This window comes from Urocitellus parryii, chromosome 1, assembly GCF_045843805.1.
Source record: "Urocitellus parryii isolate mUroPar1 chromosome 1, mUroPar1.hap1, whole genome shotgun sequence".
Lineage (NCBI taxonomy): Eukaryota > Metazoa > Chordata > Mammalia > Rodentia > Sciuridae > Urocitellus > Urocitellus parryii.
The window spans coordinates 158,546,350-158,571,598 of record NC_135531.1 but is presented as its reverse complement, the minus strand read 5'-3'; the positions used below and the strand labels follow the sequence as shown (position 1 = coordinate 158,571,598).

Sequence of the window (25,249 nt, the reverse complement as noted above, 5' to 3'; positions counted from 1 at the left end):
TCATGTGTCCCTCTCCCTCCTTCCCTGGCTGACTTCCAGCCTGTGACGAGGCTGCCCACCGAAACTAGAGCTCAGAGAACAGAGCAAACACCACAGCTTCGGGGGGAAGAAAAAGGCTCCAGATACTGAGAGCTGGCCACTGCGGACAGCACAGGCTGAGCGACGGCGGGAATTCTGTTGTCCATTCCATGTTTGTTAAACACCTACGAGAGGCAATGAGTATGGAGGCCACCAAGTCCTGACAGCGCAGTAGTTTACAAAGGTTGGGACGTCAAGGCACGTCCACTAAACACTGAACTAGTATTGCCAAGGATAGACCAATCTGGCACAAAGTAGGTGCTCAGTAAGTATTTTCCGAGGCATGTCCATGGGTGTTCATCGCAGCATTGTTTACACCAGTGAAAACCAGAAGCAGAGCAAACTTCCACCAACAGGGAGTTGAGGTCAACGAGCTTCGGTGTATCCCCACTAAATGTTTTTGTTTGTTTCCTTTTTATTTGTCACCAACAGGTGGAGGGACTGATAAATGGGTAGATAGAATGTAAGAACAGAGAAAGACAAAAGTGACAATGTTTAGAGAAAGCCTGGTGGCCAAGACAGTGTGGGGGGAAGTGCAGTGGGTAGTGCAGAGTTCACCATGTGAACTGAATTTTCCTCCAGGCATCTCGCCAAACAACCCCCAACCCAAAGGTCCCCAGGAAGACCCACGTGTGCACACCTTCCTCCAAGTCCTCCAGCACCTTGCCTGCACCTCAGGGTGTCACAGGCTTTCTGCTCTGCCAACGGCCTGCTGCGGGAACCCAGAGGTGAAGCCAGGAACTTGGCTGGGGACAGATGCTAGAATCATCCTGTACATTTCTCGGGACTTCTCATGTCAGCCCACCGTCACCAAGTACTTCCCAGAAGTCTCTGTTCTTGGGTGTGGTCTGAGGGCCCGCTAAGGGTCCACTGGGATAACACTCTTGGTCCGCAGGGAGGCACGATTGGAGGGTGGTCCTCATGGGACTTCCTGGTAGTTCTCCCAAGAGGGCGCTTATAAAAGCCTAAGTCTAGCCCCCTCTAGTTCTTCCTGCCTCCTGCCTTGAGATGTGACCACCCTGGCACACATTCCTGCCATTGCCATCCATCCACCATGGGCCCTGGTTAGAACTGAGCCAGTGCCAGCACTGTGCCCTTGAAACCTCCAAAACCATCAGCTCGATCAACCTCTTTTTCTTTATAAGTATCTTGTGTCAGGTATTTCATTATAGTGACACAAAGCTGACTGTGACACCCAGGAACATCCTTGCTCCTCCTCCACACCCACATCAGGGACTCCTTCCCTCTTGTTCTCCACACCTGTTCCAAGGCAAGTCCAGTCACCATGTAAGCTGAGACAGTCCTACTCCCCATCCACCTGCTGCCCGGCAACAGGCACCCCTGGGTGGGGACCCACAGGTTCACACGTGTGATACGACAAGGACACAGACCTCTGAGGACTGGTGAAAGGAGCTGTCCCTAGGCTGGACTCCCCTCGCAGAGGAGATGCAGCTTCTCCCTGCTGCTGGTCCTCCAAAGCAAAGGACCATCTGTCCCAACTGAGCACCATCCCCGGACTCCCTGGGGAGCCTCCTCTTCCTCATGAGTACCCCTCCCCCTACTCTCTGCCAGCCCCAGAGGTGAAGCAGGACACCTTTCCCACTCTGTGGCCGACAGGCCCAGCCGCTTTCGACAGAGCTCGTCCTGGTCAACCATTTGCAGCCTCGGAGCTCAGGGCTTGGACCTTCTCAGAGCTTCTCCACAAGCCTCAGCTCACTCATCCCGCCTGAGCACAGGGAGGCTCCAAAGGGAAGACTTGAGGCCCATTTCTTAAGTGAAACCTCTGAGGCCCTGGCTGGGAAGTTGAGCCCAGGCCCCGTCGAGAGCCTGGAAGGGCTACCCCCAGGATTCCCCAATCCGTGTGTCCCTGAGGAGTTGAGGACACGCACCGTCTGGTTTTGTTCCCCCGAAGGCTTGGGGCTTGCAGTGAAAAGCGCTCCCGTTTGGGAGCCTGGTGGCCTGGGTCAGATCCTTCCTGCAGCCCCAGTGGCCTGGGAAACCTTAGCGGAGTCACAGCTGAACCCTACGGAGGCCACCCCCCACCCCCATGCACCTGCCTGAGAGGGAGAGAGGGTGTTGGGAAAAGGACCCCAGGCAGCCACTGAGGCCCCCGCACAACAGCTGCGCCCTAGACTCTGCAGGGCTTGGTCCTCTGCTGCGTCCTCCGTCCACACAGGCCTGAATCCCAGGGAAGCTCTGCCAGGGGGCTCTGCAGCCCCGGGCCTGACCTCCAGGACCCAGAGGTTGTGAGGAGCGCTACGTAACTGGAGGCCAGCAGCATATCTACCCTCCTTCTCAGAGAACCACTGCTCCCTGGCACACAGCCTCAGGGAGACTGCAAACCCCAGGCCGCTCACTACTCAGACAGCCTGTGGCTCAGAGGCCAGACACCTCGGGGGCCAGTAGGACACCAGTAGGACACCGGACTGAGCTCTCTGCAGGCTTTGGATCTTGACACCACAAGGCAAGGAGGGAGGGGGCGAGGAGGGAGGGGGCAGGAACCGATGTTTCCAGAGAGCAGGCTGCGAGGTGGCTGCCGTGGTCTCTGAGGCCCAGAGAGCCCAGACACCCTTCCTTCTAATCTAATTCCTCCTGTATCCCACCACTTCCATGGCCTTCAGCGGAGTCCTTCCAGTGGTCACTCTGCCAGTACCACAGGCCAGCCCAGGTCTGTTGCTCGCCATCAGTGAGCTCTGAAGAGCAGCAGGCAAGGGCAGGCATTCAGTCCACCGGGCGGCACGTGAATTGAGCAGAGAATGAATGTGTGTGAGAATAACGGTGTGTGAAAATAAAGGGTTCACGTGTCATCATGGGTGCATGTGTAAATAACAAGTGTGTGTAATAATGTGTGCATGTTATAAGGAGTCAATATGATAATGTGTGTGAAATAATGATATACTAATGAGTGAATATAATGTGTGCATGTGATAATGAATGTGATAATAACTGTGTGTAATAATGTGTGTGATAAAGGTGTGTATAATAACACATACATGTAATAATGAGTGGGCATAATAATGAGCATATATAATAACAAATGTCTGTATAATGATTACATGTGTGATAATGAATGCATGCAATAATGTGTGCAAAGATAATGAATGCGTGTAATAATGTGTGTAATAATGAATGTGTGTAATAATGAGTGCATTAATGAGTACATCTAAACTGTGTATGTGTAATGATATGTGTGATAATGTGTGTGTTATAATGAGTGTGTGTAATGATGAATGGGCATTATAATGCCTGAATGTAATAATGAGTGTGTGTACTAATGAGTGTAATAAAAAATGCTTGTGTAATAATGAGTATATGCAATAATGTGTGTGTAATATGAATTCCCGTGTAATGATGAGTGCATGTAATAGTGAGTGTGTGAATAAAGGATACGTGTGTAATAACGAGTGTGGGAAGGGGCTCCTCCCATGTGCTTCTCCACCATCTTCCCACTCTGACTGTGGCTGCAGTCAGGGTCCCAGCTCCTTCCCTGCATAGGGCCTTGACACATGCGGTCCTTGAGACGCTCCTCCTTGCCTTCACTCCAGTAACTCCTCATCTTCATACTCAGCCCTCTGTCCCCCAAAACCTCCACCCATTAGGACTTGTTAAGGTCTCTCCTGGAGCAGGGGCTTCCTGCGAGGGCACCTCTCTCAGCAGAGTAAGCTGCTTTCCTGCCATTATGTCATCAATGCTTGACCGTCTAGACAAGGTCAAGCCTGACTGCGTCTCCACGCCTGGCCCAAGGCTTCGAGGACAGCTGGCACTCAGTGGCCATCTGATGCAAACGCCCATGAAGCTGCACACTCCTCGGAGGGAGAGAGCAGGACACACTGACCCTGAGAGCTCTTGGCAACCCCGTGGTCGAATTTGAACCCACGGCTCAGTCCCACGCTGGGGTCAGCTCTGATTTGGAGGCTCCCTGATGAGCCCCGGAGGCCAGATGTGGGTGGGTGGGGGCAGTGGGCAGTAGGGACCTGAGGGAGCGGCTGGGTGGGAGGCTGAAGTGTGGAGGATCCCCTCTCCCCTGCTCTGGGCAGCGGGCAGCTGGGAGCCCAGGCCTGGCGCAGCCTGCTGCCTGCTCTCTGGGGCCGGAGAACCCGCTCTGAATGTTCAACAGCCTCGTCCCCGCACACCAGGGAGGGAAGGAAGCCCTCAGGGCAGCACCTCTCCAGCTGCCCAGCTGGAGCCGGGGGAGACTCCCTTCCAATCCCAGGGGTCTGCTAGTGGCCTCCGAGTGGACAAAGGCCACAGGCTGGACGACTGCCTGGTTCTTGGGGTCATGAGCCCCTGACTGGGACCCCCACTCTCTAGTGCAGGGAACAAGGACCTGCTGGGTTCCCCACAAGCCTCCTTGCCAGGCAGGTGGCTCGTCCCTACACAGACCCCGTCCACTCCACCTGGCATCAGGGACAGTTGGAGAAGTCATGGGCCCCTGAAAACCAGTCTCCCAGGAGCAGAGCTGGGAGGCCACCGGGAAGGAGCGGGCAGGGAGGGGCACCGCGGCTTGGGGTTTTTAAAGAAGTGAAGGAGTGACGCCGGCTTGGCTTCTGGGACTTCGGAACCTGGAGCTTCACAAATAGCTTTTGATCTGAAGTTTCCAGGGACTGAGCGAGCACTTCAAGGGACATTGCCAGGAAGGAAATGAGCTTCTCCCTCCACTCCCTCCCCTCTCAGGTGAGGACTGAGGTCACCAGGGTGGTGTCACCAGGGGTGTGGCCCCACCCACTCACTGCAACCAACCCAGCTGCTGAGGACCTGCCGTCATGCCAAGGCAGAGCCTGCCCGCCTGGCCAACAGATGGGCCGGATGACAAGGCACTGCAGAGCCCACGGCATGGTCAGTGCCCCAGAAAACGGGCTGACCACCCACAGACCAGGAGACGGACCAACGGCCCGCTATAGACCCACTGGTTGACAGATGGGTCGTCCCGTCAGTGAGCTTGTGGAGTAGAAGCTGCCCTGGATGGACAGACTTGTCTGCAATCAGAGAGAACTCGGCCTGCCAGGACGTCACTGTGAGGGACAGGTGTCCCCATAAGATGATCGAATGCAATAAGAAAGAGATGGCAGGTACCAAAGGGGCTAAAATGCTCACCGCAGGAAGACAAAAGAGGACCCTGGCGGCCACCGGAGCCACCCGACATCACTGATGTCCAGAGTCGCATAGAGACTGGAATTTTCCAAACCAGCGTGGGCTGGACTGCTCCGTCTCCCTCGTGGTGAATGGGTCAAGTAAGAACGCAAGGGACTTCAGAGTGGCCCCTCTCCTGTGTCCACATCATGAACTCTTCCTCTGAGGCCCTAGACTGGGGTTGTAGAGCAGTCATGGTGACGTCCTGGTTCCAGGATACAGGTAACCCTTCCTCCTCCTATTTTCTAATTGCATCCTGTAATGAGGCTGTATGTGTTTTGCAGTGGAAAAAAATGACATTTATAATTTCAGAAGGAAAAACAAAAACAAGCTTGGACTCTTCCTCTCTTGCTCCGTATCAATAAACATTTCTCCATTTATGAATGGGAGGCGTCTTAAAGACCTGCTTTTTACCTTCCCGTGTCAACATGGCTTACTGAGAACCCGTCCCTCTGCCTCCTGCATTGCCAGATCAGCCCCCCGCCCACGTCTGCACTTCCTGAGATACATAAAGGAGTCACCACCGCGTTCCTCCTCCTTGTCAACTTCCAGGGGCTGCTGGATGCCTGGGTGACACTAACTGGAATCAATGGCCTTTGGTGGCATTCAAAGTTTCTTCCTTGTGGAGTTCTACTCACACCCAGGCACACATGTGCAGGCACACACACTGGTGCAGAGCACACAGACCACGCCCCCCGCCCCATGCCAGCTCCCTGACCCCTCCCTGCCTTTCCCTTTCAGAGCTCACAGCTTTCTCTCAGCCAGGAGTAGAAACCCCACAACATGTGTGCCCACCATGCATCTCGTTCAAGTGGTGTTGACTAACCTTAGCCCAATAATTCGCCTGTGATGGTAGGTACTGTGGGACCTCCCGGGAAAGAGAGAAGGGTATTGGCTTCTTTTTGCACCCTTATTATGCCAAGCATTGAATTCAGAGGGGATATTTTAGTGTCCTCCATGGCTGAAATGCCAAAGGTCAAGAAAGACATTGACCTGAGGTCACATGGCAAGGAACCAGCTGATGTGCCCATCTCCAGTGCCTCTGCGTGGTCATAGGTGGGGGAGTCCCCCACTCACTGCTCACCCCTCGGTTGTGCCTAACCCACTTAGTCAACATTCACTGAGCAACTACTCTGTGCCAGGACACCATCAGGTGCTGGGAATATCATGTGAACAAAGCAGTGGTGATGTCCACCTTCACGGAGCCATTTATTAAGAGACAGACAAAACAAGACGAAGAACCCACCCGTCTATCTACCTGCCACCTAGACCACCTGATACGCCAACCCTCAATGAAGAAGGAACCAAAAGCTGGTGGGGGTTAGATAGGGAGTGACGTGGGAAGCCCGCCCAGGATTTCATAACGCCGGTCATGTGTGCCGCGTCACAGTTTTCAAACTTCACAGGGAATCGATCCTTGAAGGACAAGATTCCACAGATAAATCGAAGGACGAGATAATCACCAGTGCTAACAACTTGGCCCTCCCAGGGTGTGCAAGGCGGCTCAGTGTTCAGCGTGGACAAACAGGACCGTGGTCGGACAGGGAGGAAGCACAGGCTTGGGACTATCCAGGTGGCTCTCAAGGGGCCATGAGACTGGGAATAAGGAGGACCAGCATCAGGATGGATCAGCAGAACGGACTTGAGAGGGAGACATCCAGAACCTTCCTGGAAGGCCCTAGAGCTAGTGTTGTGAGGAGGTGAAGGCCTGAGACCCAGGCAGGGGCTTTCCCCCCAATAAACAGTCTCCAAGGAGCCTGAACAAGAAAATGGACAGGATTCTTGGTCACACCAAGGCCAGGTTATTTCTCACTTAAGACAACCAAAATAAAATAAATTGCTTACAAAATGTGCGAATGTTAGCCACAAGTGCTTTGGGATTCGGGGAGATGAAGAAAGGCAAGCTCCTGCTCCTCTCGACACATGCTCCTCCCCACAGATGGGACAAGAGCCACAGGCGTCCCTGCGTGGGCCCAGAAGCTTCCCCTGGCTGCATCCGGGCTTCTGGGGCCAGCTTGTGTCCCTCACTTATCTTCCAAACACTGCGCCAGACCCACTACGAAGCTCGAGTCCTGTTACAAAGCCCAACAGAAAGCTTTGGGGTCCTTCCCTGCATCTGCATGCTGTGTGGTCTTGGGCAACGTCCCCAGACTCGGAGCTTCCAGTTTTCTGCAAAATGAGAAAAATCACAGCTACTTTTCAGCTACCTTTACCATCTTGCCATGAGGATAGAGAGAGATTGGCCGCCTCCCTCCCTGCTGCATGCAAGTCCTGGTAATCTGGCGAGAACATCCCCCTTGGCCTTGGAGAACTGCTCTTGCCTCTATCTCAGACCAGGCGAGATGGACTCCCGCTCCAGGACTCCAGGACAGATATGTGATCAGCCTGGCTGTAACCCAGGGCATCTGCTCTGGTTGGGACCGGAAGTGTTCCTCAAAAGCGCCTTGTAAATTGCAGAAATTATCAGAGGTAGAATGGCTGATGGCTGGACTGACCTACGCGGTCCATCCTAGTTCGAATGGACTGGGTGGTCACTGTGGGCAGACGGCGTGTGGCTGGAGGAAGTGTCCCCTCCCTCTCTCTCTCTGCTTCCTGGCCCCCATGAACCGAACAGCTTTCCTCCGCTGAGCCCTTTGGCCATGATGCTCCACCTCACCGCAAGCCCAGAGCAGTGAAACCAGCCAACCATGGACTCACCCTCTAAAACCATGAGCCAAAACAAACTTTTGCTCCTTGAGTTGCTCTTGTCAGGTATTTTGGTCACAGCAATGAAAACCGAGCTGACACATCATCTACCGAGAGTCAGTCCTGGGACATATACTTGAACCTGGGGAAGTCTGCTTTTTGCTAAATGCAGAGCTCATGGGAAGTAGTCATGAAGTGGACAGCCATCCTCTATCACAAGGACAGAGCCTGCCCGAAGTGGATCTAAACTGGAAGAAAAGAAATTTAAGAAATGAACGAAGATTGGCTGGACATCTAGATTCAGCCATACCTGAAGCTGTACTACCGTTGATAAGCTCCTCTGAATAGCATGAGGCCTTTTGAGTTAGGTGTCTATCCTGCCCGTTGGCTGTGGTTTGGGAAAGTGTCACCCAAGGACCTGTCACCAGCCTAATGAAGGTTGTGGAACCTTCAGGAGGCAGGGCTTAGTGAAAGAAGTTAGGCCACTAGTGTGCCATTAAACAGAATACTGGGGCCCTGGCCCCTTCCTGTCTCTCTTGTTGCTACCTGGCAGCCAGGAAGTGAGCAGCCTCCTCCACAATGTGCTCCTGCCATGACGTACTGTGTCACCCCAGGCCCAAAGCAACAGGGCCAAGTGACCATGGACTGAAACTTCCAAAACCATAAAAGATAAACCTTTCCTCTTTTTAAGTTGACTTATCACAGGAATTTGTTACAGTGAGGAGAAGCTGACCAACACACCATCTAATGAGTCCTGATAGGGACCTCTCCTGGGGAGAGACTTCCACGGACAGAGACACTGGCTAACATGGTAGGTCGTTGTCTGTGATGGGTTGGAGGAGGCTGGGGAGGACACTCGAGGGTTCAGGATCTTCATCGACACTGCCCAGGGCAGGAAGTTAAGAAAAGGAAGAGAGGAAAGGATCCCTAAAGCCTAAAAAGTGCCAGATTAAAATCATCCTACCATTGGTTGAATATTGATTACTCGATGAATTAAAACACATTCGTGTATTCAACGTGAATTTGACCCATCGGCTGCGTGCTCAGGGACTCCTGCCTACAAGATGGAGAGGCGGCCTTGTGGGCCCACTGTATGGCCGGGGCTCCCAGTGCAGAGCACTGCCTCGTGTCCCCCTGGGGAGAGCCTAGATTCAAGGCTCTGCCTTGGGTCGGACTTCAAAGCCTGCGCCCTGTCATCACTCCAGGCCGCTGTGTGTGAATCGGGCTCCCTGGAAACCTCACCCTCAGCCTCTTCGCCCAGGGGAAGGGGGAGGCCAGGCTCCACGGACGGCTCTGTCTCCGGAGTCAGCCTCGCTGCAACCCGCTCGGCCGTGTTTATATTCCCCTCAGACAGGCCCGAGTGTGTCTCCCCAAATGGGCTGCGTTGGCCTGGTGGAGGCTGTAGGTTCTGTCTGAGGCTCCGACAGCAGAGGAACTGGCACAGGCTGCACTTGGCCTCCCCGTGGGGCCGGTGGCTGCACAGACTCGTGAGACCCCCGGGGTGCAGAACCCACGCTGTCCATCCACTCCACCCTCTCTCGGGGAGACACCCAGGCGAAATGACAGGGGAGCTGGGTTGGAGTCCAGAGGAGCAGCTGGACAGGCCACTCCCCACCTCTGGGCCTCCTTTTCTTCACCTGAAGGGTGGGGGCAGCAGGGCCACCTGAAGGTTTGCGCAGGGACGAGACAAGAGAGACTCATGTTTCCTGACCATGCCTTGCACAAGCCGGTCCTTGATGAGCCCAGGGACCTCTGCCCTCTCACCAGAGCCCAGCCCTGCAGTTACCTGGCTCACCTGGGTGCTCCCCACCTCCCAGGCCAGCCCCCGCGCCCCCTCCAGCCCTCACGATCCCTGGTGGCAGTGGCAGAGAGGCCAGCGACTCCCAGAGCCCCCGTGCGCCCTCATCAGCTGCGGCAAGGACTGCCAGGGATTCCGGCGGCATGTGACTGGGACTGGGCGCCACAAACAGGCCCGCAGGGAATCCCTTCCGCAGAAGATGTTGGCACGTCTCTATAGCAACCCGGGGAAAATATTTCATGCAAAAGTCCATCTGCTGTAACACAGAAGGAGCTCCAGCCAATAACTGAGTTATAACAAGTTATAAATTAATCCTAATTTGCAAGCTTTGTTTTACCAAACCACAAAACACACACACACACACACAAATATACATATACACACACATGTATACGCACACACGCTGGATCTGTGTATTCTTCACACACGCACAGGCACGCACGTGGCGGACACAATGGCCAGGCAGCTGTGAGGGTCATCTCACCTCTTGGAGCTGACTCACCAGCCGACAGAGCCTTGGTCTGAAGGCTGGACAAGTGACCCCAGCAAGCTGACCTCGGCGGCCTCCCAAACTGCAGCTAGGACGAAACAAGTCACACGTTTCCTCGAGCTTCGGCGCAAAGCCAGCCGAGATCCTTTGGGGAGCCCCATCGGCTCCTCCCAAGGGGGAGAGACGAGTTTTTACGTCGTGTGCCGACTCCTCCGTAGGAAACGCTCTGCAGAAGCTACCAAAGTGGAAAAGGACAACGTGAGAACTCGCGTTGTGGTGCTTTCCATTGTCCCTGTTGTCCACACTTGGGAGTGGCCCAAGCGCTACCCTAGACATGGACGCCACCGCCGCGCTGTGCATCCGGCTACGCTGTCTGCGCTCTGGAGCCAATGCCCGTTTGGCTTCGGATCTCGCCCCTCGCTTTTCTCCTCACCCCCTGCTTTCCGTGTCTGTTCTGTGGCCTGGGGAGGGGGAAGTGGGGAGGGAGGAAGGAGCCAAGCCAGTGTGAGACCCCAGTGTCCTCTTCCCAGCCACGCTAGGGAGCCACCAGAGTCAACATGCCACCCTGATCCCAAAGAGGAATCGCCAGGACCTGTCTCCCTCCCTCAAGCTGAGCACGGTGGCGAGGGCTTGCCTTGTGTCACTTACCCCCCCCCCCCCACGACTCCTTGAGGAAGATGGGTCTTGTCTGCATGGGACATCATATTTCATTGGTAATGGGCACAGAGAGGTGCAGTAAATTGCTCAGGGTCCCCCAGCTGGGAAGCTGTGTGATAGGAATCGATAGGCACTTACGTCTGCACCACCACCTGGGCACCTCCTGCATGCCTAGAGTCACATAGGGACTGTCCCCAAGAGCGAGCTCTAGCAGGTGACTTCTACCTCAGAGACCCAAAGCCGCATCCAGTCCCGGTCCTTAACCCGACACGCACTTGGACTTTAAACCGTTGCCTCCTTTCAACGTCACCGTGTGCCAAACAGGCAGGAAGACCCCTGCTCCAAGATGAGCACACTGTGACTCTGGCTGCTCAAGACGCCTCCTCAGGTGACGCTGTTGGTGCCAGAGCCCGGCCCCGTCCAGCCCATGTGCCTGTCTCCTCTGGACGGGCGTCCCTTGGGCTCAGGGGCAAGGGCATCACTGCCAACAGGGCCCAGCACCCCCACCACGCCTTCCTGGGCTGAGCAGGCTTTGGCCTGGCGTCTGAGAGCCCGGGGACTTGCTGACATGCAGCGGGGCGGGCCCAGGCAGAGGGGTCAGCGGGGGAAGAGGCAGGAACACCCTGTTTCCAGATCTGGAGGAGAATGGAAAGTGGAGACTTGGAAAAGGACGGAGCTGCCTAGAGGGATGTTTCCGAAGGCCGGGGTGAGCAAGCCTCCCCCACCCACCCAGTCGGTGTGCGCATCACCATGCTGTGGCCCAAGTCCCCGGAGTCGGGCCGCTGCCAGGGACAGTCCCCGAAAGGCTGGAGACATGCTCCCTGAGGCCCCCTAACCAGCTAGGAGGGTCCTTGTGGCCCACCGACCCTCTCTGTCCTCCTGGAAGTAAACCTGACTCAACAGACCAGGCCCCTGGTCCGGCCAACCTCTACCCCTGCCCTCTCTCACCCCGATGGCCCAGGACAGAGCACACTCCAGAGCCAGCAGCAGCCTCTCCTGCGGCCAGCTTCAGGCCGAGCTGGTCCTCTCTGAGCTACTCTGGAACCATGAGGTCTGTGCTCCCGCCCCAGGGCAGAGGGGCCATCTCAGGACCTCGCAGGCTGGCTGCTAATCCACCTCCAGGAGGGCAAGCTAGAGGCAGGGCCTCCGCTGACCTCTGCCCTCCCCTCATCCTGGCCAGGAAGGGGCAACCCTGAGCAGTGCAGGACTCAGGAGCCCACCTGCAGGCCAGCAGGTCCAGCCCCTCTTGTGCGTGGGGACTTGCTGCATCAGCAGAGGCCAGGAGAGGCAGGGGCCCCCCACCCCCACCCCCAGGCCTCCCTCACCGCTCATTTCCTAGCAAGTTCCTCTCCAAAAGCTGCCCTTAAACAGCAGAGAGCCATGTTCCCAGGGGCTTAAGGACAGACTCTCAGCAAGGCCACCAAGTGTGGTGGCCGAGATGGTGGCCGAGAGCTCAGCATCCAGTAGCCTGCTGTGGTTAGATGACTGTCCCCCCAAGTCCGTCTGCAAACCCAGGTCCCCAGGTGGGCAGTGCTGGAGGTGTGGACCTACAGGAGTTGAGGCCTAGGAGAGGTCTTCAGGTCATTGGGTGAGCCCTCTGGTGGGGGTTATGGAACCCACCATGCACTCCCTCTCTGCTTCCAGGCTCCAGACTCTGAACTCAACATGGAGACTCACTCCAATGTGCCCATGATGTCCCACCATCCCCAGAGGCACAAACCCAGGGGGCTGCTTGATCTGGGATTTGGACCTCTAAAACCATTCCTTCATACGTAGCCTGTGTCAGGCATTTTGTTGTAGTAACACCAAGCCGACTAACACATAGACCTTGCTTCAAAGACTGCATCTGCCACTTCCAGCTATGGGAACTTTCATCCCCCCTTGGAAGCTCCAATTTCCCTATCTGGAAAATGGAGACAATAACATCACCTGCCTTATGAATTTGGTTAAAGGAAAGATGAGGTGATTGATGTGAAACCCCGCCCCTAACCCAGAACAAGGCTCCAAAAATGATAGCTACTGTATTTTCGTTGCTGTCACTTCCAAGCCCGGCCCTGGGCCCAGCTTCGCATATGCACACGTGCACAGGGGCGAGGAGCCCCCAGAAGGCACAGCCTACGTCTCTGCATCCTCTTAGGATGTGGGAGTTGGATAGGATGTTGGAAAATATCTGAGGCCAGACGGAAACATGTCCTGGCCATCATCCCTGCCTGGTATGTGGCAGAATGAGACTGAAATGTCCTTACATCTCAAGATTCCCTCTCCTCATTAATCATGCATTCGACAAATATTTACGTTGACTGCCCCGGTGTCAGGCCCTGGGCTTGGGCAATGAGGGAGAGCAAGATGGCCCCACACCACGGAGCTCGGGCCGGGGTTTCTCCCACTCTCAACACCCACGAGTGCACGCCGGAACCTGGGATCCGCCAGCCACTGCGCTGCTCTGACTTGCCTTGGGCCTGAGCCTGGTTTTCCTCCCTGGTTCTGGGCTCCTCGAGGGCGGGAGAGCTTTCTACTTAGGCTGGACACACACGTGATGCCCAGGACCGCTCTGAGCTGTACTCTCCCCATGCTCAGTCTTCCCCGTGGGGCCAGGGGACATCTGCAGGCAGGGGCTCCCCCTGGCCATGTCCGGGCCTGGATCGCCGTGGCTGGGTGAATGGTGAGCGACTGCAGGGGAAGACGAGGCTGGGAACTCACGTGGTCATGTATCCAGCCTGTTGTGAATTTGCAGGCCCATCAAGGGGCCCAGGAGACAGACATGGGCAATGGCAGGTGTGCCCTGGGGGGGTGGGGGAGAGTCCCAGAGGGATCTTGAGCAGGGTCATGTCCTGATCAGTTTTTCATCTCTAATGGTCCCTTCTGGGACAGTGGGAATGGACCCTGGGCTTCCAGGAGCTAGGAGGGAGCCATAGCCTCTGGCGCAACGTCAACAGGGGCATGCACCAAAAAGTCTGTGGACATAGCTTCACAGGAGCAGAAACCGATGCCCGTGGGCAGGAGTGGGAATGGGACAACCATGACACAGACGGTGCATTGTGCAGCGGTGGCCACAAGTGAACCACGGCAGCGCCTAGCGACAAGCCTGTCTGGCGCGTGAGTTGGTGATGGCGTAGGACCCCCCACTGCAAATCAGATTCAGAGGTGCAAATCCACGGACAGCAGGGTCAGGGAGGAGGCTCTGCTTCTGAGAGCCGACCAGCTGCTGACTGAGAGAGCGGTGGCAACCCGGCCACGTGTCTCTCGTCACCCAGCAGGCGAGCTCAGGCCAAGGCTGGGGGAAGATGAGGAAGAGGCAGATCCTCTTCATCCTGTCCTTGTCAGTTTTCTGTTTTTATGACTGAGCGCTCCAGACTGGGGAACTTATAAAGAATAGAACCTTAAGACCGGTGCGGTGGTGCACGTCTGTAATCCAGCAACTCAGGAGGCTGAGGCAGGAGGATCCCAAGGTCAAGGCCAGCCTCAGCAACTTAGTGAGATCCTGTCTCAAAATAAAAAATAAAAAGGCTGACCAATGTGATCCTGCAATCTGTACACGTGGAAAAATGAGAATTCATACCCCATTTGAATCAAATGTATGATATGTCAAGATCATTGTATTGTCTTGAGCAACCAATAAAAGAAAAGAAAAGAAAATTTAAAATAAATAAATGAATAAAAAGGCTGGAGATGTAGCTCCTGGGTCCAATCCCCAGTGCCAGAAAGATTAATTTATCTCACAGTTCTGGAGGTGGGACGTCCACAGTAGGGAGCCAGCAGGCAGTCGGTGTCTTGCTGTAACATTGGGGAGGGCATCACCTGGGGAGACGGAGCAAGCATGCTAGCTTGGGTCTCTCTTCTTGCTTTTAAGAAGCCACTAATGCCATCTTGTAGGCCCCATCCACATGACCTCGTCTAATCCTAATTACCTCCCTAGGCCTCCCTCCAAATGCCACTAAGGTATGCCTTTGAGGATGAAGTTTCCAGCCCATGAACTTTAAGGGACACATTCAAACCCAGAACAGTGCCACCTCTACCACCTCGTATGGGTCAGAGCAATGTCAGGCAAGCCCAGCTCTCAGGGATGGGGACTAGACTCCACCCCTAGATAGGAGTCTAGTAAAAGGGGCAGGGAAGCAGGAAACCGGATAAGGCACCCCTGTCTGCAAACCCTCTCGAGGGCTCGGCAACGCAATATTAGCAAGAAAATTCATTTCCAAAAATTATGCATGAGGGCTGGGGATGTGGCTCAAGCGGTAGCGCGCTCGCCTGGCATGCGTGCGGCCCAGGTTCGATCCTCAGCACCACATACAGACAAAGATGTTGTGCCCGCCGAAAACTAAAAAATAAATATTAAAAAAAATTACGCATGAAATGACATCCTTTTATAAAATGCAAAATGAGACTTAAGGAGGCAGATGGACGAGACAAGATCGTATCATGACATCATCTCAGGGAGCAATAAAGCAAGAGCCACAGGACAGTGACGGCCCATGGGGAGCACAAGGCCAGGAATGCAGCAGGACAGTCAGGTGTTGGACGCTCGGGATTGCCAGAGCTTTTGTTTCCATTGTTAAAGATTAAAATTTCTGATTTTCTAAATTTGATGTTATTTATTTGTTTTTCCAATACCAGGGACTGGACCCAGGGGTCTTTGCCACTGAGCTACATCCCCTGCCCTTTTTAATTTTGAGACAGGGTCTTATTAAGTTGCCTAGGCTGGCCTTGAACTTGAGATCCTCCTGACTCCCGAGCCACCCGTCTGCCCAGAGATAAGAAAACGGCAAAGGAAACCACGTGAGAACAGATGACGGCCGGCCTGCTGTGGACACCTGAGGTCCATAAAGGGAAAGAGAAACAGAGAGAGGGAAGGAAGGACCCAGGGAGGCCACACACAGGTCAGATCTCAGGGCATGGGCCTCTCTTAGGTGTGGGGAGTGAGGGAGCAGGAGGATCAGGGATTGCGCCCAGCACCCCAGCTTGGAGGAGTGGCCCCTGAAGCCTGGAGGCCATAGGGAGAAGGTAATTTGGAGAAAACCAAGCAGTGTTCTGTGGAGATCACAGAGCGGCCCGACAGGATGCTGGCTCTCTGCAGCAGTGGGGAGCGGTCAGGGCCAGAGAGGCAGGAGCCCCCGCAGATGCAGAGAGCCCTGCGTCGCTCCAGGATGGAGGGCCTCCCTCGGCCGCCTGGCCTCGCGGGGCCCCTTCCAACACAGCCCCAGCCAGGATTTCCTCCCAAGCCCTCGGGCCTCCACCCTGACACCCCGGGCCCAGCGAGCGAGCTGGAGGTGGCGGCCGAGGGAGCCCCAACTGCAGCTCCTCCCCGGCAGGCCAGTGGGACCCCAGAGGGGCTGGCTGTTTGTGAGGATGACATGTTTATGGCCCAGCGTCTCCTTACTCATGCTCTTGGCTTCCCCTGGCTGGTTTGGTTGGGTGGATCCCAGTTCTCCTGGACCTGGAGCCTCGGGCTGGGGCTGAACAGAGTCTCCCTTGAACGGTTCCAACCCGGGATGCTTCCAGCCCCTTCCCCCGCTCCCCCGGCCTCGGCCTTTCCCACACCCAACCTCACTGCAGAGGGCCACTTCCCAGGGCTGGGAAGGGCCTGGTGTCCCCCTCATCCAAGCCTCTTTTCATAGGGGAAGAAACTGAGGCCCCAAGAGAAGGATGCCCAAGGTCACCCAGGCAGGTAGGGACAGGCCGTCCAGGAGCCCGACTTCCAGATGGGCTCCGAATCACCCCCCGGACACCGGCTTCCCTGGCCCCGTTTGTTTGGGGAGGACAGTGGGCCTTTCGAGCCTGCCTGCCGGGAGCTCTCCCTCTGGGGAGGCGGCAGACAGTGACGACTCTTTGCTTTTACACTTTAATTCCATAGGAAATTGGAAATTGCCCGTCAGAGGTGTCCGGGTGGCCCAGCTGCCGGCCGCCCCACACAGACCGGCTGCCCCGCCCCGACCTGGCGGCCACGGCGCCCCCTTCTCCCGCTCCAGGCCGGGTGGCCCTTGTGGAAGCTCCCCTGGAGGCTCCAGTGGACGCTCTGCCTGCTCCTCCTTCCAGGGCAGGAGGACCGAATCCAGCACAGAGCGGCCAGGCCTGGCTGGGGACCTAAACCCTGACATTTAGCTGTGCTGTTTCCACCCCAGGCTTTCAGGAGTCTCTGGCCCTCGGCTCTGGCCTGGCTTCAGCGTCGCCGCCTGGCCAGAGGTGACAGGTCATGGGAGGAAGGGGCTCTGAGCCCCTCTCCTGGGTCTGGGACCCAGGATGTCCTGAGCCCCATGTTGCCTTTCCAAAACTGGTCACCTCCCACGGTTTCTGAGACAGCAACAGGTCACTTACCTCTTCCCTCCCCTGCGCACCCTGCTCTTGAAGTCCTCTGCTGGTATCCCCGCCTTGTCCCAAGAACCAGCCCGAAGCTTCTGCAGGTCAGTGCTGCTGTGGCCTGGTATTTAGAGGTTCAAGTCCCTGGCCTCGCTCTGCCAGATAAACCCAGAGCCATCGCCTTTGGATTCGGGGCCTTGAACAAGTGCTGCACCTCCCTGCGCCTCTGTGCGCTCATCTGTGAAGTAGGAATGGTGATGATTCCACCGACTGTTTCCAAACGTGCAGGGCTGCTGCAGTGGTACCTGGGGCGGTGCATGTGAAACACCTGAAGATTGTCAGTCCTGTTAACTACCCCAGCGCCACAGCAGACCGAAGGCTCTCGTGAACTGGCCCTTTCAACAACCAGCAGAAAAGAGCAGAACAGGCGTGGGCGCTTCGGTACAGCCAGGGTGTGGGGTCAGAGCCTCGTGAAGAGCAGGACTCTATGGCGCTCGGCCTCTGAGCTCTCCTTCTGGGCAAGCAACCAGCTCTGGGGCAATCCCAGCACCAGGGCCAGGCCACAGGACGGAGGCAGCTCAGGAGTCCACCTGTGGCCCTGAGGAGACACACCTGACCCAGCTCAGGAGTCTGCCCCAACATCACTGGTTGGAGCAGTGATGTTGGCTGGTTCTTGGGACAAGGCGGGGATACCAGCAGAGGATGAGCAGGTGTGAGTGTGCGTGTGCAAGAGGCGTGGGGAGAGTGTCCCAGACAAAAGGAACGTCGTGCACGTGTGCTTGATGGAGTAAGACACTGAAAAATGAATAACATCTGCTGTGTCTGGAGGGAGGTGAGGCTGGAGGGTTAGAAGGAAGCCAGGCCTTTATGGTTCTGGGGTTGGTCCAGAAGGCACTGGGGAGCCACTGAAGGGTATAGAACCGCAGAGTGGGAGGCAAGACTTGCTTCTTAAATCACCCACTCAGTGTGGGGGGGTGGATGGCAGACTCAGGCGGGAGGCAAGGAGGCTCTTAGTGAGGCCGTTACGGTCATCAAATTGAGTAAGAATCAGAGTTCATAGGACACTTGAGGTCACTCCCAAACTGGCCCTGGCCTCCCCCATCTCCCCTCCACTGAAGCTGAGTGGTTGTGGGTATCAACAGAGACCCACGGGCGGGAACTTGCCTGGCTACACGGACTGTAGTGCACTGTAGAGAGAGAAACGGTGACCTCTGCGGGGGTCAGTGGCGGGGTGCCAGGCGTGCCCACCCGACTCCTGCCAGGTCCAAGAGCTTTGTGGCCTCCCTGAGAGGCACAAGATTCATTTCAGTTGGTTTCCAGATAATTCAGATGGGCACTTGCAGCTGGGGACACAACCTGGGGTTCTATACCATTCACTCCAACCAAGCTGCTGCCCTGCCTTGTCCCCGTGGGACGTCTGGCTGGAAAAACAAAATCACAAAAACGCCCGTCTAAAGCTATGGGTGGAGAGGGGCAGACAAGATGGACCCTTGCTTTTCTTTGGTGGGGGGGAGGATACGTCCCAAAGCGGGTGTTAGAGTTTATTTACATGCTTAGGAGACTCAAGATTACTTAAGTTCCAAAAATATGGCGGCTCTCCACTCTGCTGGCTCCACGTTGCCTGAGGCTCAGCCCCACTGTGCACAGACGGTTTCACTGGGACGGGGAGAGGAATAGCATCTGTGTCAGGGGTTTTATTGTCATTGAATCAAGAAGCTAAAAAAACAAGAAAGAAGGCAAGAAAGCCGCCCCAAGGCCCTTCTTCCATATCAGAACACGGTGGGTAAAAGCAAAGACCCAAGCCACCCGGGAATGACCAGGGGGCTCCCAGGCCTGGGGATGTGGCTCAGAGATCTACAGAAGGTTAGACCCCCATCCCAGGTGGTGGACTGAATGTGCAGAGAAACCTTCTCACTACAAACACTTAAAAAGGCTGAAAAATACTCAAACCTCTTTTCAGATGCCTTGACAACCTTGTAGGAAAATATAGCAAACCCCATAAGACACACACCACAAGAAAGTGTGGCTCCATAAAGATAAGCATTGAAGCCGGGCGTGGTAGCACACGCCTGTCCTCCCAGCGGCTTGGGAGGCTGAGGCAGGAGGACCACAAGTTCAACGTCAGCCTCAGTAACTTAGTGAGACCCTAAGCAACTTAGCAAAACCCGTCTCAAAATTAAAAAATAAAATAAAAAAGGGCTGGTGGTGTGGCCCAGTGGTTAAGCGCCCCTGGGTTCAATCCCTGGGACCTCTGCAGATCTCAGGAGCCTGGAGCTTGGGCTGCCACTGGGTGCACGTTGGAGATAGAAGGCAAAGCCCGAAACCCACACAGGTGGGAAGTCAGATGAGAGGCCCTCTGTGCAAACCTGGCACCTCTGATAAGGTCACCTACAGGGAGACAGGGGACCCTTGCCTGCCAGCCTTGGCTTTAAATGCATTTGTAAAAAGGAAGAAGTTTCCCATGAGATTCTTTAATCTTGTCTTTGTTTCCAAAGTGACTTGGGGACTAATTTAAATGACTTACATAACCTGAAAACCCCAAAAGCAAAATTTTGGTTGATAGTGGTCTCATTCTCCAGAGAATGAATGGGAGATGCCTTGGAGGACTGAACTTTGGGACCAAAGAATTTCTCATGAGCTCTCAGCCAAAATTTATAAAGCACACGAGAAACGACTGCATGAGGGAATAAGAGTTGTCCAAAACCACCCTGTGGCCTTCCACCTCCAGTAAAATCGAGGACATGAGAAACGTCTGGTTCCACAGGAGAAACCTGGGCAGAATTGAAACCATGATGAAGGCACAGAGGCCCTGAAGACCTGAACCCCAGGCCAACACAGCCACACCCACTCTAAGTACGAGCACACTGTCACCACTACGGACACTTCTAGAGGACAGTGGCTCCTACACGACCGTATGGGCCGTCACAAGCCTGGAAGAATTTCCAACACAGCACAGCGGATTCTCCAGACATTTCCCACTCCATGTCCTCTGTGTTTGGGGGCATCTGTTCTAGTCAGTTTTTCCACCCCTCTCACAAGTTTTGCTGGAAACGCAGCAATGAAGAGAGAGTCTGTGAACAGCAGGTCTCAGGCTGTCTCATAATAAGATTCTAGCACCTGACGGAGGGGAACTCAAAAGCCGACCAAAAATACCTGAAGTGGCTCGAGCCGCCACCCACGGCCTGGCAAGATTTTTTTTTAAAGCAACAGCTTGGAAAGGTGGAGGTTGGGACAACCACAGATGATCCCAATCCAATTAAAGCTGTGACCCAGACACATCTTAACTAGATCAATATGCATGCTCAGATATTAACTTTAGCTATCAGTCATCATAAAGGGTCTTCGTTTGGGGAGATAAACTGAAAAATGTGCTTTAGTTTTCACTGCTCATTATACATGACGTTTGAAATACAATGAAAAACTTTTGAGTCATTTGAAGAAACGGGCAGGGGGAGGGTTGAAAATGATTATAATAAAGAGAAAACACAACCATTAGAAACAGACCCCCCACAGGCAACCGTTATTGGGGTTGGCCAATCAGTTCTTTAGAACAAGTGCTGGAAATATGTTTACATTTTCGGAGGTAAATGAGGTTATAGTAGGTGAGGAGAATGTGTGTTTCTGCAGAGAATTGTAAACTACAAAAAAAAAAAAGACAAAATGGAAATTCTGGAACTAAACTATATAAGATCAAAAGTCCGTTGGAAGCCAGGCACGGTGGTGCACTCTTGTAATCCCAGTGGCTCAGGAGGCTGAGGCGGGAGGATCACAAGTTCAAAGCCAGCCTCAGCAAAAGTGAGGTGCAAAGCAACTCAGTGAGACTCTGTCTCTAAATAAAATACAAAACAGGGCTGAGGATGGGGCTCAGTGGTTGAGCGCCCCGAGTTCAATCCCTGGTACCTCCCACCAAAACAAGTTCATTGGATAAACCCCACTAAAAAGAGGGGTGCAATGGAAACCCCCAAGAATCTTACTCTCCACTTTACACCAATGGCATCTGGAACTCTGGAGTCTGTGGAAGGCGCACAGGTTCCAGGGAGATCGTGCAGGGTGACTGTGGTCAGTTTCAGCTTTGAGCACAGTGGCAGCTGCTCACCCCACCCCATCCCAGGGAGGAGCTGTGCAGATGCTCCTGGGGCAACACGCACACGGTTTTCTTGAGCCACCATAGGCAAAAAGACCCCGTCCTCTGTGTCTGGGGCATCTGTTCTAGTCCACTTTTCCACTGCTGCCAAGAAAAACTATAGGAAGAATAATTTATTGGGGGGATCACGGCTTCAGAGGTCTCGGTCCATAGACAGCCGCCGCCATTCCTTGGAGCTCGAGGTGATGCGGGACATCATGGAGAAAGGGTGCGGCCCTCGAGGTGACCAGGAAGCAGAGAGCGAGACTCCACCAGATACAAAACATACCCCCACAGGCACACCCCGCCTGCCCTCAGGTCCCACTCAGGGAGTCACATCGGGGGATTAATTCACTGATCAGGGTAAGGCTCTCATAACCCATCATCTCACCTCTGAATGTCGTTGTTGTTGTTCTTTTCAGTTATACATGAAGTAGGATGTACTTTGACATATCAAACATACGTACATAGCTTCCCATTTCTGTGGCTGCACATGATGTGGAGTTATGTTGGTTGCGTATTCATAGATGAACACAGGAAAGTTATGTCCGATTCCTTCTACGGTCTTTCCCATTCCCATCTCCTGTCCCTTCCCGCCCCCCATTCCCCCGTCCAATCTCATGAACATCCCCTCCTCCTGCCCCCTGCAGCCTGTTGGGAGTCAGCATCCACGTATCAGAAAGAACACTCGGCCTTTGGTTTGTGGGGATTGGCTTATTTCACTTAGCATGGTATCCTCCAGTTCCATCCACTTACTGGCAAATGCCATAATTTCATTCTTCTCCATGGCTGAGTCATATCCCATTGTGTATGTGTATCACATTTTCTTTATCCATTCATCTGTTGAAGGGTACTTAGGCCATAGCTTAGCTATTGTGAATTGAGCTGCTCTAGACATTGATGTGGCCGCATCACAATTGTGTGCTGATTTTAAGTCTTTCGGGCATATGTTGAGGAGTGGGACAACTGGGTCCAATGGTGGTTCCACTCCAAGTTTTCTGAGGAACATCCATGCTGCTTTCCAGAGTGATTGCACCAATTTTCAGTCCCACCAGCAACATGAGTGAACCTCTTTCTCCACATCCTGGCCAACATTTATTGTTACTTGTGTTTTAGAGAATTGTCATGCTGCTGAATGTTTTTGCTCACACATGAGCTTTTGGGGACACCTAATATCTAAACATAACAGCATCTGGGGTCTGGTCTCTGTGGCTTCTGATCACAGAAGTGCCAATGGAGGCCATCATTGAGGAAGAGAATGTGATTTCCAGAGTCACCATATTTTTAGATTCAAATTTCCAGTTTTCGGTAACAACAACAACAACAAAAAAAAAAATCACAAGGCATCCAAGAGTGGGAATATGGCCCATTCAACGGAAAAAAAAATAAGTCCATCAACTTGGAGGCAGATCTACTAGGTCAAGACTTCGCATAACTATCTTAAGGATGCTCAGATATGCAGAAAGCTGAGGGAACAATGTGTAAACATAGCAGAGATATCAACAAAGAGACACAACGCCTGAAAGAAACCAAAAAAAACGAACCTACAGCATAAAACACAATGACTGGAGAGAGAGACTCACTCGAGAAATTGAAGTAGAATAGAGGGCGGATGGAGCTGGGGTTGTGGCTCAGTGGTAGAGCGCTCGCCTAGCCCATGCAGGGCCCTGGGTTCGATCCTCAGCACCATATAAAAATAAATAAAAGGACTGTGTCCAGCTACAACTTTTTGTGCTCGCTTCGGCAGCACATGTACCAAAATTGGAACCATACAGAGAAGATCAACATGGCCCCTGGGCAAGAAGTGAAGGCAGACTTGAGCTCCCAGAAGAAAGAACCAGCAAACTCACAGACACAGTGGGGAAACCACTGAATCTGCAACAGAAAGAACACAAATTGAGGAAAAGTGATGGGCACCCCGAGGACCTGAGGGAGGCTATCGGGCAGACCAAGGTGCTCCATGGGAGTCCCGGGAGAAGAGAGGAAGGGAGCGGGGATATGTGAAGAAAGAAGGGCTGAAAACTTTCCAGAATTGGTGACAAACATCCCCCAAAGCTCAATGGTCTCCACGGAAGATGAACTCAGAGAACCCACAGGAGAAACATTATGATCAAAATTCACCTCATAACATAAACTGCTGAAAGGAAAACAAGAGCATCTGGAGCCCAGCAGAGGAAAGGGACCCTCCACCTACCAGGGGCCCTTGGTGGGACTATCCAAGTGTCTCTCACCAGAGCTGGGGAGGCCAAAAGGCCAATAGTGTTCCAAGAAGCCCGTGTCAACCGAGAACCGCCGTCCAGGGAAAATGTCCTTCAAAACCACGGGCCAAGTTAAGGTCCACCCAGGTAGACAGAGGCTGAGGGAGTAGAGTCCGCTAGACCTGCCTGACCAGGCGTGTTCCATGGAGCTGCGGGTACAAATGAAGGGCCCAGCCAGCCGCGCAGAGCCGTGTGCAGGCACAGAGATCTCAGAAAGGCCAACACATGGGCAACTGTGAAAACCAGCATCATCAGAACGCTGCACACATGCCCTGGATGTTTTCTGCATGGTGTAAAAGCCTTATGTAGGTGTTCTAAGCTTACAGTGGGGTTTCATCCTCAGACTCTCATCATACCTTAAGTCTGCTGTTCCAGCACACCTCACGACCAACTCCAAACCTCAGCAGGCCAAGCCCACCCTGCTCAGAACATCTCCATTAGACCTCAGACAAAATCACCTATCACAAAGCCTATTTTATGATAAACTCAATATAAAATATTTTGAATCAAAATTCAAATTTTGAAACACCATTTCTACTGGATGCATATCGTTTTCAGACCAACACAAAGTTAAGAATTCACAAGTTGAAATCTTGTAAATTGGGGGCCATCTGAATACTTTTTAAAAAAAAATTAGCTAAAAACTAGTATTATTGTAACAATAGTTTGTGACAATGTATTTGTTTCCTATACAATTTAAGCAACCAATGCATTTGAAAGAATTCTTAGTTTCTGTTTGGGGACGTGCATGTAGGAAGACATGATATTGTAACATCAGTAAACTGAAAAGGATTGGAACAGAGGTGTCAGGGGAGCATAACTTTTTAATTCATTTTTTGAAGTTAAGCTGGTAGCAATTCAAATTAGAGTAGTATAACTTTCAGGTGTCTATGAGAACTCATAGTAATCACAGTGAAAACATACAACCAACAAGATAAATTTTATGCCATCTTGTATCCAATAAGGAATGACCAGGCCTTAAACAACACAGCCATTATGGAGAACAGCATGCAGAATCCTTTGAAAATTAATAGGCCAGGTGCCATGGTGCAGGCCTGGAATCCCAACATCTTGGGAGGCTGAGACAAAAGCCAATCTCAGCAACAGCAAGGCACTAAGCAATATATACCACGTTTTCTTTATCCATTTTTTGACAGACAGGCATCTAGACTGGTTCCATAACTCAGTTATTGTGAATTATGTTTTTATAAACATGGGTACCATGTATCACTATGCTAATTTTAATTCCTTTAGATAAATACTGTGGTATGGTCTACCTGGGTCGTATGGTGGTTCCATTCTTAATCCTTTGAGGAACCGTCATTCTGATTTCCAGGGTGGTTTTACTCATAAAATCTCACCAACAGAGCACATGCTCCTTTTCCCTCACATCCTCTCCAGCATTTATTATTTTTAATTCCTGATGGCTGCCATTCTAACTGGAGTAAGATAAAATATCAGTGAAGTTTTAATTTGCATATCCTCAATGGCTAGAGCTGTTTAGCATTCTTCATATATGTGTTGACTGTATTTCTTCTTTTGAGAAGTGTTTGTTTAGTTAATGTGACCATTTATTGATTGGGTTATTGGGTTATTTGTTGCTTTTGGGGTTCCTTATATACCCCGGATATTAACTGTCTATCAGAGGAGTGGACTTCTCCTATTCTGTAGGCCCTCTCCTTACATTCTTGTTTCCTCACTGTGCAGGAGCTTTTCAATTTGATGCCGTCCCGTTT

General features: G+C 53.2%; 1 pseudogene; it reads left to right on the top strand.

Annotated features, from left to right (window-relative positions):
* The first annotated feature begins 22,986 nt into the window (after positions 1-22,986).
* LOC113191564 (U6 spliceosomal RNA) lies at positions 22,987-23,057 on the top strand (annotated as a pseudogene).
* Positions 23,058-25,249: the final 2,192 nt, after the last annotated feature.